The sequence below is a fragment of the Lepidothrix coronata genome, unplaced genomic scaffold, assembly GCF_001604755.1.
Source record: "Lepidothrix coronata isolate B3197 unplaced genomic scaffold, Lepidothrix_coronata-1.0 Scaffold134, whole genome shotgun sequence".
NCBI lineage: Eukaryota > Metazoa > Chordata > Aves > Passeriformes > Pipridae > Lepidothrix > Lepidothrix coronata.
In genome coordinates, this window is record NW_016690314.1 from 1,754,181 (window position 1) to 1,768,396 (window position 14,216).

Sequence of the window (14,216 nt, forward strand, 5' to 3'; positions counted from 1 at the left end):
ACAGCTGGAGGCCGTTCCCTCTCCTCCTGTCCCTTGTTCCCTGGGAGCAGAGCCCGACTTCCCCCGGCTCCCCCCTCCTGTCAGGGGGTTGCAGAGCCAGAAGGTCCCCCCTGAGCCTCCTTTTCTCCAGGCTGAGCCCCCCCAGCTCCCTCAGCTGCTCCTCACAGGATTGACAAGTGTTATTTCCAAGCCTGTTCCACGTGTGTTCCCGAGCTCACACATTCCTTGGCTGCAGGAACAATGCTGTGACATGATCAGGACGTGCAAATGGAGCGATGAAAGCAAACATGAGGGAAGTGACAGCACTGTGGGGCAAGGTCGTGTCTCTGGGGGGTGAGACAGTGGGGAAGGATCTGAAATACTGAAGAATTTGGAGGCTGAAGGAGAGGGGAATTATCAGCCTTTGCCAATGGGCAGATGGGAGCAGGGGGACAGAGAGGGTGTTGGATGTATCCGTAACCTGGAGATGCTTTATTCTGGATTCCAGCAGAGTCACAAAACCAGCCATCCCAGCACCTCTCCAAACCAAAGCACAGGTTTTATGTGGGGTTAGAGATTAAACATTTGAGAAAAGGGTGGCTTGGCATCTACCAGGGTTCCTGCTCAACCTGGCTGAAGGATCATTCCTGGCCATAGCATTATACCTCCCTTTCAGTGATTTTCAGGAAAGGGTGGGCTTGATTTATCCCACCCTGGGCTTTTCTGAACTCTTCTTACTCTTTGTGCAAATTCTATAAATTCCTAATGGTATTTTCTTTAGCACGGGAATGTCACTGAACTAATTATTCAAAAGAATGCGTTTAGGAATAGTTATTGTTTTTTTTTTCTCACAAAATACAGCCTGCAAGAAATATCATGTCTCAGTGTGGCTCCACAGAATGGATGAATAGCCAGAATTTGTTATTAATTTGAATGTTAAATGTTGCAGGAATCTGACACAGCAGTGAAACTGTGCATTGTGATAATCAAAAATGGGAGAGGGGTGTATTGTGACTGCTAGAAATTTTACTAAAAATATATCTAGGCTGTATCTTTGAAATAAATAAGTGAAATATTAAATGCTCGAGCATTTTGGGTTTATTTTCCCGTGTCCCACACTGTGAGCTCTAAAACCTGTGTTGTAGCAGCTGTTTCTGTAGGTTGAGAGCTGTAAAACCTGTGTTTTCCTTCCACAACAGGTGAGATGTGGGAAGATTTCCCTCTTCTTCAGGTCAAGGAAAAGCACCAAGCTTCAAACTGCGACCCCTCATCCCGTGGTGGACAAGGCCCTTCAGGAATGGTATGTAATAGTGTGTATTTATGAATATATTTATTAAACCCCCAGTTCCAAAGGGCTGTTTGTCTCCTGGGACAGGTCTGGATGACTTCTGAGAGATTACTCCTGGCTTTAAAACGTCTGGAAAAATTGAGGCCAACATATGATGGGATTTGCACAATTTTTCCTGCTTGGATTATTGCTTCACTAAGGAAATAATATCTATAAATCCTTTTGTTTCATGAAGAGCAATGTACGGAATAACTGGTGCAGATGAGGAAGGTGAAATATTGAAATCCTGATAGATTTTCCTGTTATATTTATCTTTTTTTTTAAAGAATTTACAAAAAATCCCATTTTTCAAAGATTAATCATCACTCCTTCTAAAACCAGGCTTGAAAAGGAGATAATCCTGTCCCAAGACAATAATACAGTGGACCTTAAAATACAGAGTGTGTGGGTTGTCCTCCTCCCTTAAACACTTGGATCATCTCTGTAGGAGTCATACAGGCTCTGGAATCCTGGCCCATAAACCAGCATCTCTTGGCCAAAATCTTGCTACTCTGTTATGAAGTTTGTTTTAAATTTTTAAAAAAAATTTTTTTTTTTACTTTTTATTTTTTATTATTTATTTTCACTTACCTTAAACCTACAAAGACTCGTTAAATGCACAATAACCTTTAGAGGCAGCAAGGGAGTCTATCAGGATACAAAAACTCTACAGTTGGAGGCTAAATTTTCCAAATGATTACAATCCATGCCAGTCACTTTTATTCCCAATTACTACCAAAAAAAAAAAATCTATTTATGGGGTGGTTGCTCCCAGTCAAGGGAAGAGATGAAACGTCAGGGAATGTAAAGAGTGGAGGAGGACAGTGAGACACTGATAATTAGTGCCTGGAGGGAGAGAATTCCCTGGGCCTGCTGCTCCTCCAGTCAACTGCATTTCCACAAATCCAACAACTGCGTGTTCCCTGCACTCAGAGCAGCTCCAAAGCAGCAGCAAATGGCATTTGGCTGTGCTGTTTTCAAAAGCAGGCTCATACAAAGGTTGTCCCACTGAAGGTCGGGCTGTGACTACGATCCATGTCTTGTGGAAGTGCCCGGAGAGGTTTGGTGTCTCAGTGCTCAGCTGGTCGTTGTGAGCTTTGAGGAGAATCTGACAGTGGGCTCCTACAGAGAAAAGCAGATGAAATTAGGAAATTAAATATACACCAGAAGCAGCATTGACTTGGTGGTGCTGAGCACAGTGGATATTTTATGTTCCACAGTGTATGTTTTATATTCTTCATGAGCTGCAACAGACTGAGCCGTATTTAGCTGGAGACAGATGAACAAATGATCCTGGTGAAGGGGCCTCCGTGTTTGTGCCCTTCTGTGGCTCATCCCAGCAGCAGTAAGTGCCTGGCTCTTACCTGCTTATTTACAGCAATTAGGGAAGGTCGGTGCCGTTTTCTTCTCCTGGTTGTGTTTGAAGCTCGTTAGTAATTTGAGTGGTTTGAAGTCTGGAGACAGTTTTGCAGAGCTCAGTTTGCAGGATTCCACCTTATCCATTCCTGTTGTCCTGAAAGCATTTTTCTCCTATCAACCCTCGCTCCCAAGATTAAAGAAAAATACGTATTTGAGCTAAGCAAGTCCTATTTCCCATTTATATTCAATAGAAAGTTTCATTTAGATATTCAGAAGTGATTGAGGGGAGATTGAAGGTGTGACTGCAGAGAGCAGCAGGGTTTTATTGTGCTGTCCTAAGAGCAGCTCAGGGAAGGACCTGCAAATTGCACCCTGGTTTTTCTTTCTCTGCACTCAAAAAGGAGTCCCAAGCCCCCCCCCCCATGGAAAGTGATCTCCAGAAGGAATTATTTCCATATCTATGTTTTCAGTGCATTACACTGAGCCCTTACGTGTTCCCCTGCTGGCTGGGGAGTGCTGTGGGGTCCCACCCTCCATGGGAACACCAGTGGGGAGCAAAGGAACCTTCATCCTTCCATCTGCCCTGCCCACACAGATCCAGGGAGGCACTCTGTAGCCCATGGAAAAGATGGAGGAATTCTTGTCAGCCCTTGGCAGTGGCAGCAGAGCTGGGACCCCCTGGGCTCCCAAATCCAGGACTGGGTGCTGGATGCACCTGGAAGATTCTTTGCCCCTTCTTTTCTGTTTGAAAGCTTAGAAACACTGAAAGAGGTTGAATATGTGTTTTTTCTCCTGGGAACAGTGGGCTGAGTGGCCTTGGCTGTTGCTGTGTTCTCACTGAAGGTGCTGTCCCTGAGCTTGCCTTGGGCTCAGATCCCGGTGTGACTTCCATCAGCTCCAGTTATCCCTGCAATGTCCCAGGCCAGGCTGGACAGGGCTTGAAGCAACCTGGGCTAGTGGAAGGTGTCCCTGCCCATGGCAGGGGGTGGGGCTGGATGGGCTTTAAGGTCCCTTCCAGCCCAAACCATTCCATGATTTCTTGCAGGATTGTGGCCGTGGCACTGAGGGTCCCTGCAGGACCCGAGTGGTGGGAGCAGAGGCAGCCCCACCTTGCAGGGCCCTGCTCTCCCATCCTGGGTTGTTTATGTCTGTTTGTACCTGCTTTCCTCATGGCACAGAGGAAAGCTTTTATCTCCCATTCCACAGAGCAGGAATGACAACCTGCTGTCAGCTGGGCTGACTCAGTGCCATGGAAAACGGGATAGAGGGTAAAAATCCTCCCTGAGCTCCTACAGCACAGCAACTGCTTTTGCTAATTAATGCTCCCAGCCTTTATACTTTTTATCTGATTTATAGAGAAAATCAAGGTGGTTCACCATGAAAAAGCAGCGAGTGTTTTGTTGAGCTGTTCCTGACAGTGTCACTGCTCGGGTGCAGTGATGGCTCTAATGACAGCCAATACTTGTTACTGAGGCTCTGCCCAGGAGGGGATGCCAGGGGGTGGATAATTGGATGTATTGGAACCACTTAGGAACTTTTATATTGTTTTATGTTGAAAAGATAATGACTGTTTCTGTCTCGAAGTGACCTATAACCTGTAGAAAGGCAAGATGCCAAAGCACACGGATTTTGGGTCCTGTCCTCCTCCTGTGGGAGATGACAGACGTTTGTCAGAGGTTCCCATATCAATCTGGGATACATTTAAATGTGCTCCTGGTTGCATGCTAATTTTGGGTGTTCATGCCTGTGACAGCCTGGAGTGCAGGCAGAATGAAAGCTGATATCTGAGCGGGAGCATTTTAAAAGGTTGGGATGTGGAGCAGTTCAAGAGAGTGGGAGCCTTGGTCACTGCAAGACCCATCCTCTGTGGGCACATGGAGCGGGGATCCAGGACAGTGTGGGATATCCTGGCTGTCACTGGACTGCACTGAACATTCAGTCACCCCCTTTCTCCCAGCTGTGTTCATGTGAGACTGAGAGTCCTGGGATGATTTGGGCTGGATGATTTGAGGAAGGGACCTCAAAGCCCATCCAGTCCCACGCCCTGCCATGGGCAGGGACACCTTCTACTGGGCCAGGTTGCTTGTTCTCCTCCTGTCTGGTTGCAGTTACTGAATTAGTAGTTATTTGCCATCTGATATATGTTTAATTCACTTTCTTGTAGCATTAATAATTGTAGCAGCCAAAGGCAGGATGATTTTTCCTTTGTCAGTGAGAAGGGAGTGTAAGGAGGTGCCACAGAAGGGGATGCTGTGGGAATGAGAGCAGAGGAGATCCGAGTGGATCTGTTCCAACACGTTGGATACAGTCCTTTGCTTTGCTTTGGCTGCAGATCTGGGGACAACTGGAGGGTGGAAGTGGAACCTTCTAGTGGAAGGTGGAAGTGGAACCTTCTAGTGGAAGGTGTCCCTGCCTGTGGCAGGGGTGGGACTGGGTGATCTTTAAGGTCCCTTCCAGCCCAAACCCTTCTGGGATTCCATGTTCTCTGAAATGCCATTCCAGGCAGTGCTGGCTGTGCTGGCACTAACCCAGCCTCGAGGGAATGTTTTTTCTGCATCTCCAAAATGACATTTCCTTGGAAATGGCAGGGGCTGATCCGTGCCGGATGTGGCTGTGACAGCCACCAGCTCCACACGTCACAGCTCCGGCTCCTTAGGCACGGGGGTGCCCTTGGATCAGGGCTGGGATTTTGGGAGCCAGGCAGGCTGTGTCTGGCTGACTTCCATAAACCCGAGAAATCCAGCAGATTGCAAATCTGTCGAGGAAATTCTCCTTGGAGATCCATCACAGCCACGGTGTCCTGTGTCATACCTGAACAACCCTGCAGGCAGAGCGTGTCTATAAAACCCAATTTAGGCTGTTCCCAGCACTGTGCAGCTCTGCCAAGCCCTGTCTGTAAGCGTGAGATTCCCAATACCGGTCCTAGCAGGAATTTTTGTATGTTTTTTATTAATCTCCAGGGTTTTTTTACTTATCCGTGTATGGACATATACATATTTTCTGTTTATGTATAGTTAAATGTCTTGTAAGTGGTTTAAGGGAACTCTCTAGCTCATTCCAGCCAAGGGTTTACTGGTTCTTTGTCCTCAGGGAATGTTAATTGTGATGGGATTTCCAGTTAAGTGAGATCCTGTCTGTGTGTCCCCCTTCCAGCATTGGCTCCTTTTTATTCCCTATTTTCTTGTGTAATCGCAATGGATTTTTTTTCCCCAAAAAAGTCATTTTGCACCTGGGGCACTGAAGCTTGATGATATTTATACATTCCAGCTCTTTTTTAAAATGCCAACTCAATATATAATGTTTAGTTCTTTTTCTGATTTTGAGATGTTACATAATAGAAAGTCTGACAAAAATATTGAGCAGGAAGATTGCAGCAATATATTTGTGAGTTCTGGAGTGTTTGATGATGTATGTTCTATGTGTAGTGCAATTATACAATGTGTGTATACAGTGCTGAGATATAGCTGTGTATAAATGTATAAAAAATCCAGGTGTGTATCATCCCTACTCCTGTGTCCTGCTCTTTGTATCCTATAAACTTCAGGCATGTCCTGCTCCTCCTCACTCTTCCCAGATATGCAGGTAATAGTGCTCTGAGCAGGAATCTGCCTCAGCCTCCTCAAACCCTGCAGGGAATACGATCACATGGAATAAAACCAGGCAGTGGACTGGAGACAACAACCAGAATTGTATCCAGGGGGAGAGGGGCTTTCCTCCTGCATGGATTTAGCTGGGAGTAGAGACCTTTGTAGCTGAGAAAGAGGCTGTGACAAAGGTCGTTTTTTATCCTCTGGAGAGACATTTAAAAGGAAAGAAATGTTATGGAAGATATGTGGGTAATGTCAGTGGATGTCTTCCTAAAATGTTATGGAGCCCCTGGAAATAGTTCTGTCAGGGCTTCCCAGACAAATGCAGCGCTCTGCATTTCCAAAACACTTCAGAGATGATGGGAACAAATGGTTTGCTGTGGGAGAGCTGGCTCCTGATCCATCCAGCATCCTGTCTGTTCTAGTGGTCAGCGAGAGTTTTGGGAACGAAGGGCTTTGGGCAGCACATGGAGGGCAGGAATTCCATGAGCACTTGGGAGTGACTGGTGACAGCAGTTGGGCTCCTCCTGCTTCTCTGATGTCATTAGTATTGCCTCCTCCTTCACATTTGTATGTTCTAATATCCATTCCAGGACCACGGGATGAGTAAACACGGTTTTGGTAACTCCGGAGCTTTTTGGGGTTTCATTTGTCTCCCCAGCCCTGCCTGTGCCAGGCCAAGCCAGCAGTGCAAGTGCTCTTTGTCCTCCTCAGTCACAGCAATGTATCTTCCTGCCCTCGTGCTCTGCCTAAAGACTGACAGTGGCAGTGTTTAGTTCTCCTTGTGATCCCATCTCTAAGGGATGTGGCATTTACTGGGTCGTGAGAGAATTGTGCTGTTTGCAGATACAGTTTCTGCTCTTCCAGCACGAGCTACGGGAAACTCTGTTGTCTCACCTGGACCCACATTGCTCCTGAATGGCCAGTGGTTCAGGCAGAAACACCCTCCTGGTTGGATATTCACTGGCAGATAAACAAGGAGATTGTTTTCCTTGGGTATTGACCAGTTTGGGATCATCACCCAACCCGGGGCAGTATTGATTGGTTCTGCTGCAGAGTGCGGCCCAGAGCACGGCCTTGCCATATTTAATCCAAATTAAATTGGATTCAGCTGTCACTTTTTTCCTAAGAAGATGCAGCTTTGCTCCCTCATGGCAGTTTGACTCCTCTTTTCCTCCCCACTGAGCTCTTGTGTTGGAAGGCTCTGGATGAAGAGGGAGCTCTTCAGCAGAACTTGGGATCATCAATAACATCAGCTCCTGCCCCCATCCATCAGTCAGATACCTTCTCAAATAAAATGATAAGAAATGTGTTTAGCTCAGAGTAGTTGGAGTAAATCAGGGCCGTGGATGTGCTGATTGAGAGGCTGGAGGTTTTCCAGACTTCATCTCTGGGAAGGACTGGGGAGGATTTATTTGGCTTTTCATTCCTTGACAGCAGTTTCTTCCCTTCATGGCAGAGGTTAGAACAATCACAGGCTATTGGGGAGATATTAAGATTAATGATTTTATGTGTAAACTGGTTTTCCTCAGTCAGAACATTAAGGGATAACAAAATGAAGAAACTCTTTGAGGAGATGAGGCCTCAGAGGTCTTGCCTGTCTCTCTTCAGAAGAGGAATGGAAATGGTTTCCAGGAGGGCTGAAGGTCTGAAGCAACTTGTGCTGAGAGGGTTGTAAATGGTCATGGTTTAGGAACTTCAGAGGGACAAGGCCTTTGGGGTCCTGGAAGAGTAAATGCAGCAGCAGGAGGTTCTGGCTGAAAGGTGTCGGAGAACATTAGGGCTCTTCAAATGAGGAGACCTGAAATATTGGTAAACCTTTAATACAATTTATTCAGTGGCTTCTGCCACCCAGCGCTGATGGTTTCTATGCAGACTTCCCTTAGAGATAAGAAAACTTGATATTAAATACTAGAGCAGTCTTGTTGTGCATATTATTTGAATTATTAAAGAGCTTTTTAATGATTTGCTGTAGGCAAAATAGTCAAAGTATCTATTTTATCTGTGCTGATCGTCTGACCTTGTGCTATCAGGCTTGTGTTTGCTGACTGGATAAATGTGAGGGTGGAATCCAGTGAGAGATTGGTGAGGCTGCTCAGTTTGCAGTGTGAGAGGAGGAAAAGGCTCCTTGGCTGTGTTGACACAGGTCCTGTCCCTTCCACTGGAGAACTGGAGTGTTTGTCTTGCTGTGGATCTTTAACAGAGACAGGTCCCATCCTTCTCACCTCAGCAGAGCGAGAGAGGGCAGAGCTGTGCACGGAATTTCTTTGCTCAGAGTGTGAGTTTTTAGTGTAATTACCTTAAAAAAACCAGGCTATAGGTATGAATGGGTTATGGATAATGTTTGGATTTAGCTTTTTGGTTCTGCCTGGTAGCCAAAGAGCAGCTGAGATCTTGACAGAACAAAACATTGTCAAGGGCTCATCCCGGGAAAAATAAAGTAAATAAAGTTGTGTTAAAAATGTGAAAAGAGGAGAAAGGAACAGGAAAGGACTAGAAAGAAATAACATGCCCTCGTTCGTGGTTCGTAACATCTTTTTTGGTCTATTTTCTGCTGCTTTTTTCCTTGTCTCTGTCTATCAAGGCACTCTCCTAAATAAACTCTCCGGGGCAGTTCAGGAAGGCTGTGGAAATAAACTGTTACTTCCAGCAGGAGCACAGCTCTGATTGACTTTGGGAAGATAAGGATCAGAGCCCCTGTGTGAGTTCAATTCATGCAATTATGTGAAGGAGAATGAATCACTGGGGAAGGCAAACTAACTGAGAGCTCTTCTGAGCTGGGGTTTTCAGCCTGGGCCAGAGGAAATGAGGTGTCCAGACTCCATTAAAATATAACCGAAGCTGCAGCATAACTCTCCCAATCTTTTCTGATAAACAGCTCAGGAAAAGCTCCCTGTGGTTGATAACCTTGAACATTCACAGCTTCAGCCTTGACGTGCCAGGACGTGGAAGCCACAGAAACCACTTGTGTGCCATTGGTCCCCTGGGATGTGTGACAGCCAAACTGCTCCCAGGGGGAGGCTGGGGAGCAGTGCAGGAACTGCTAAAGGCAGCATTCTCCACAAAACCCATTGGAATCTGCTGCTTAGGGACCTGCAAACAGCCTCAAATAGCTGCTGCCATTGCAGGAGCTCCCTGAGTGCTCTTCAGTGGAGCACTTAAACATCTGCACCTTCCTTTGCTCGTTCTCCAGGACACATTGGGGTCACTCCTGAGGAGCTGCCGTGTCTGATGGTTGTGCTTCCCCTCGGCAGCACAGGAGGAGGGGCAGGAGCAGCCAGATGCTCCCTGGGCTGTGCTCTCACACTAAGCCTTGCTCCATAATTGCTCACATTTGAGCCTGTGCAGATGCTCCTGCCGTGATTTCCCTCCTCCTTTGTGTATTTAGATCAGCAGAATATCAGGCCATGGTTTACTCTGCAGTTTGTGTAGGTTATGGCACAGTCTCCTGGAGCAGCACTGGGGTTCAACTCTGCTCCCTAAAAAACTGGCAGAGGTTTTGCTAAATTCTGTGAGTCCAACCAGGGCAGTGGTACTGTCACTACCAGATTTATTGATGCCTTTGTCTCCAGAGCCATGTCCAAACAGCCATGGGTTTGTGTCACCAAAGGGGAGAGAGGCAGTAAAATCTGTTATCGTGGAACTGTGGAATGGGTTGGGTTGGACGGGGCTTGGAGCAACCTGGGCTACTGGAAGGTGTCCCTGCCCATGGCACGGGGTGGACCTGGATGGGCTTTAAGGTCCCTTCCAGCACAAACTACTCTGGGATTCCGGGATTCCAGGATTCTGGGATTCCATGATTCTGTTTGTCAGCACAAGGGTGATGTCCATCCATGATCCATTCCTGGTTGGCACTGTGACTCTGGGTGGGTGTCCTGGCAGCCTCAGGACATGGGAGTGACAGGTCACTATTTAAAGCTCAAACGTGTGGATTGGGGTTGTTTCTTCCCAGTCTGGCTGCAAACACTCCTGCCAGGCTGCAGCAGCTGCTGGGCACCTGCATCCTGAGTGTGCCTTCATTTGCAGGGAAATACAAACATGTCATTGAGTTGAGGGTGTAGAACCCTTTTTTTTTAAAATATTATTATTATAGAGAACTCTTCAACTGGAATATGAAGGATAAAAGGGTAATTTCATACCTGGAACAAAACAATTAAGGAACACTTTCTGTTGTTGATGTTCAGAGCAGTGGGTTTGTGAGTGACCTGCACTGGGAGGTCACACAGCCCTTCCACACTGCACAGCGAAATGATCCTGTTCCAGCTGAAGGCAGGCAATCCTCAGGGATCTTTCTTTGTTGTTCCCCACCCTGAGCTTTTCTGATACATCCATTAATTTTTGGAATGCAGTCCAGCAGAATATGCCCCAGTAGGAAAAACTCCCATTTAAAAAACCTGCCAGGAACTTTTATTCCAGTTGTGAGCAGCAACCTGGAGCTGCAGTTTTTAAACATTTTTTTTTACCACCTTTAATCACTGCAAATCAGTGACTCCACTGAGGATTATATGATTTTAATCCCATCTCCCCACCCCCGTAACTGAGATAAAAATTATGGTTTCAAGTGATTTTTGAAAAGTCTGTACTATAAAATTCCAAAGAAAATGCTTCACAGCTGCTCAAAGCTTAAGGATAGTTAATACTTCCAGATGCACCTGAGAAAAATCTCATTTACCTGGTTTTGAACCTACTGCACCACTGAAGTTAATGAGCTGTAAACTCTTAAGTCACTTGAAAATTTTACTTAGTGATCAACTCTAGATTTTCCAAAGTATTTATTTTCATGTATCTTAAAACACTGTTGATCTGATGCTGTTATTGTGCCCCAGCATTCCTTTGGTCTACTTGACATAAGTACACAATAGTACAAATTTCATGGGAAATCTCCTTTATCTCACTAAAAAGAAAAATGAGTCATTTGTTACTTCCATACAGGTGGAAAACACAACAGAGGGTCATGATGTGCTGAGGAATAGGGGTGGGTGGAGAACTGGAGCAGGGAGACCCGGGAAGGGGTTTGGGCAGGGGAAGGGGGTGTTGGGTGTGAGCAGGGAGGTGCCCCAGCTGGATCTGTCACTGCCAGCAGCACTGAGGGCTCCAAAACGGGACATTTAGGGGAAGGGGAAAAGGCTGGTGGAGAAACCAGGTGACATTCCATGCAAATAAAGTCCTTGGGTGAGAGCTCTTGAGGTCTCATGAGCAAGGTTGGGGAGCAGGGTGAGACCAGGGGAGGCTGCTGCAGGAGAGCTGGTGAGGGGTAAAAGTTCTCCAACAAAAACCATTGCAGTAGTTGGAAGGAGCAGATGACAAGGGTGACAGTTGAGGGGAAGCAGAAAACATCCTCTGTGTGACACAGCAAAGACACATTATCGGGGGGCTGGGAGCAGAGGATCTTCTCCTGCAGGGATACAGGGCTGTGCTTTAGCACAGGCTGGGTAACCAGCCCAGCTCAGGCACTCTGGGTTCTCCTGAGGACAGAAGTCCCCTGGCAGCACGTTCCCTTGCCCCTCAGCTGTGGGGGTCTGTAGCTGAGGGCACTGGGCTGCAGTCCTTGTGCTCAGCACGGGGAGCAGGAGGAGGCCAATTCCAGCTGTAGCAGAGATCCATGGCATTCCCTGTGGTGAAACAGGATCCCACGGTAACAAACAGCCACCTTTGGAGCATTGGGTGGGTTGGGAAAGGGCTCCTTCCAGCTCCAGTCCCACATCCCTGTGTGCTTTCCCACCACGTGCCTGTTGTGCACATCCATTGTGATGCTTTTTAGGATGGTGAGATGGTCACAGAGATGTGCCCAAGTGACTCCTCCTGTTCCCACCAGGGTCCATCAGCTGTGTGGAGATGTTGCAGAACTAGCCCTCAGCTGCTTATCCCAGTAATTTCAGGAATTTCCCTGTGCTTTGTCCTCGGTCTTGTTTTCAAGGTTGCAGCACAAAGCAAAAGGAGTTGCCTGATTTGAACTCAAAAAAGATGATGCTCCTTTATCACTGATTTCCCAGATTGTCAGTGGCAATAGGGTGAGTTTATGCCCTTCTCTCTGGTCCCAGATTCCCTGACCTACTTCCAGTTTTAACCCTTTCAGGAAACCAGTGGCCCAAACTGTTGGTCTTTTCTCTTCACAACCTTCCTTCAGGAACTCAGGGAGTCCTCCTGGGGCAGGGCTGGAGGGCAGCTTGTGGGTCTGTGCTCTTCATCCCACCACCCTGTCCAGTGTTGGTTCATGGGTGAAAATACCCTCAAATCCAATAGAATATTCTGATTTAGGTGAGGAATGAAAAGTGGATTTAGCGGGAATGCTGCATCCCACAGTTGAGCGAGTTATTTACTCTTCAGGGGACTGAAATATTTTACTGTTGGGCAGCCAAGGGGAAGTAACAGTGCAGAAGTTTAGTTGGGTATGAAATGTCTCCTCTTACACAGCATTGTTGAACTGTTACCCAAATGAAAGCTAACAATGGCCTTCCCCTACTGTTTTCCAAGTGGCCAGTCTCAATCCCTGATTCTGAGCAAACTGGGGGTGTTTTTTGTTTTCAGTGAGGAGTAGATGCAAATATGTTTTGAAGGCAATTAGAGTGTTTTTATTTTTGCTCACAGTAAACTGCAAGCACAATAGAATTGCTGGCACGAGGTTGAAGGTTATTTACTAAGATTATATGCCACATGTGATTAATCTCTTCCCCACTTTTTAGGCTTTTATTGGCAAAATTTTAAATATCCAGGGGATCTCTACAGAATTCTATGGGGTCAGATTAAAAGGCTGAAAATGCTGCTCATGTGTGTGCAGAACACACTGCCTTAACTAGGTGCTTCTGGCTGCTCTCAGGTAACTGCACCTCCCTCCGGGATTCCCAGCAACAGCAGCTTCCCTGGAATCCTGCAGGTCAGCACATCCCAGGGAAGAGTGCGGCCGTTTAAAGCCATTTTCCCCCTGCAGTTCTCCGGCAGCACCGCTCTAGAAAGATAACAAATGACAGCAAAGTGCCAAACAGGGCTGCAGGGAACACAAGGCCCATTATTCCTCGGTGGAAAGGAACATGTTAAACGTGGCTTTCCTTCCCCTGCAAGCTGCTGGAGTGCTGCTCTGTCCTCCTCCATGGCCACATGTCCCCACCACAGTCCTGTCTGCCAGGCACTGCTTCTGCAGCTGCCCAGATGTGCAGAAGAGCCGGGTGAGAACTCCCAGGGCAGAGCTGGTGTGGGCTGGCTGAGAATCCCCCAGGGCAGAGCTGGTGTGGGCTGTGCCCACCAGCGGGGACAGGTCCTATGAGGGTGCTCTGAGGGCAGGTGGATCCCCACGTGGTTTGGAGCCAAGGATGGGCGGTGGGGACAGGGACTGGAAGAGCAGGGTGGCTGTTCTGGGGGCAGGACAACTCAGGGTCACTGAGGAACCAACCCCTTGGTGGACCCCCAAACTCAGCAGGATCCAGGCAGAGCTGTGGGCTCTGTGTGATCTGTGCGAGTGCTGCAGGAAGCTGAGGAGAGGATGGAAGAGGGGCCTTGCTCTGCACCTTCTGACACCTGTTCAGTGGTTGTTTTCCAAAGACAATGTTACAGTGTCAGGCAAGCTGGAAGCCAACATTTTGTGGCCAACCTTGCCCTCAGTGTCCTTTTCTCTGGCAAAAGTAGAGTGAATCTTTACTGCAACAGAGATGAATTCCCCGTGCCTGCAGTTTTCAGGTTAGAACAACACAGACAAGATGGTAATTATTGCTCTGCAGCTCTGCTGGAGAAAACGCCAGGAGGAAATTTCCCATTAACATTACAAACAAATACAGGAGGAGGTGATGAATAAATCCTTCCACCCTGTGACTTCTCCATGATCAAAAGACACTTGTCTGATCCCAACATCTAATTGTCACATGATTAAAAATGTATGAGATCTCATGAACATAGAAAGGACTGTGTAAAGCAGCACAAGGAGTTGATTTAAATGCAGGATTAGCAGCTTCAGGTTGAAACACAAGATCAGC

At 47.1% G+C, this 14,216-nt stretch overlaps 1 long non-coding RNA gene across 1 annotated transcript in view; it reads left to right on the top strand.

Annotated features, from left to right (window-relative positions):
- Positions 1-1,181: 1,181 nt before the first annotated feature.
- The window catches only part of LOC108503278, a 93,388-nt gene continuing 80,353 nt past the window's right edge, over positions 1,182-14,216 (top strand). The window contains exon 1 of the long non-coding RNA XR_001876787.1: positions 1,182-1,279. This is a non-coding gene — a long non-coding RNA (uncharacterized LOC108503278). The remainder of the gene's footprint in view (positions 1,280-14,216) is intronic.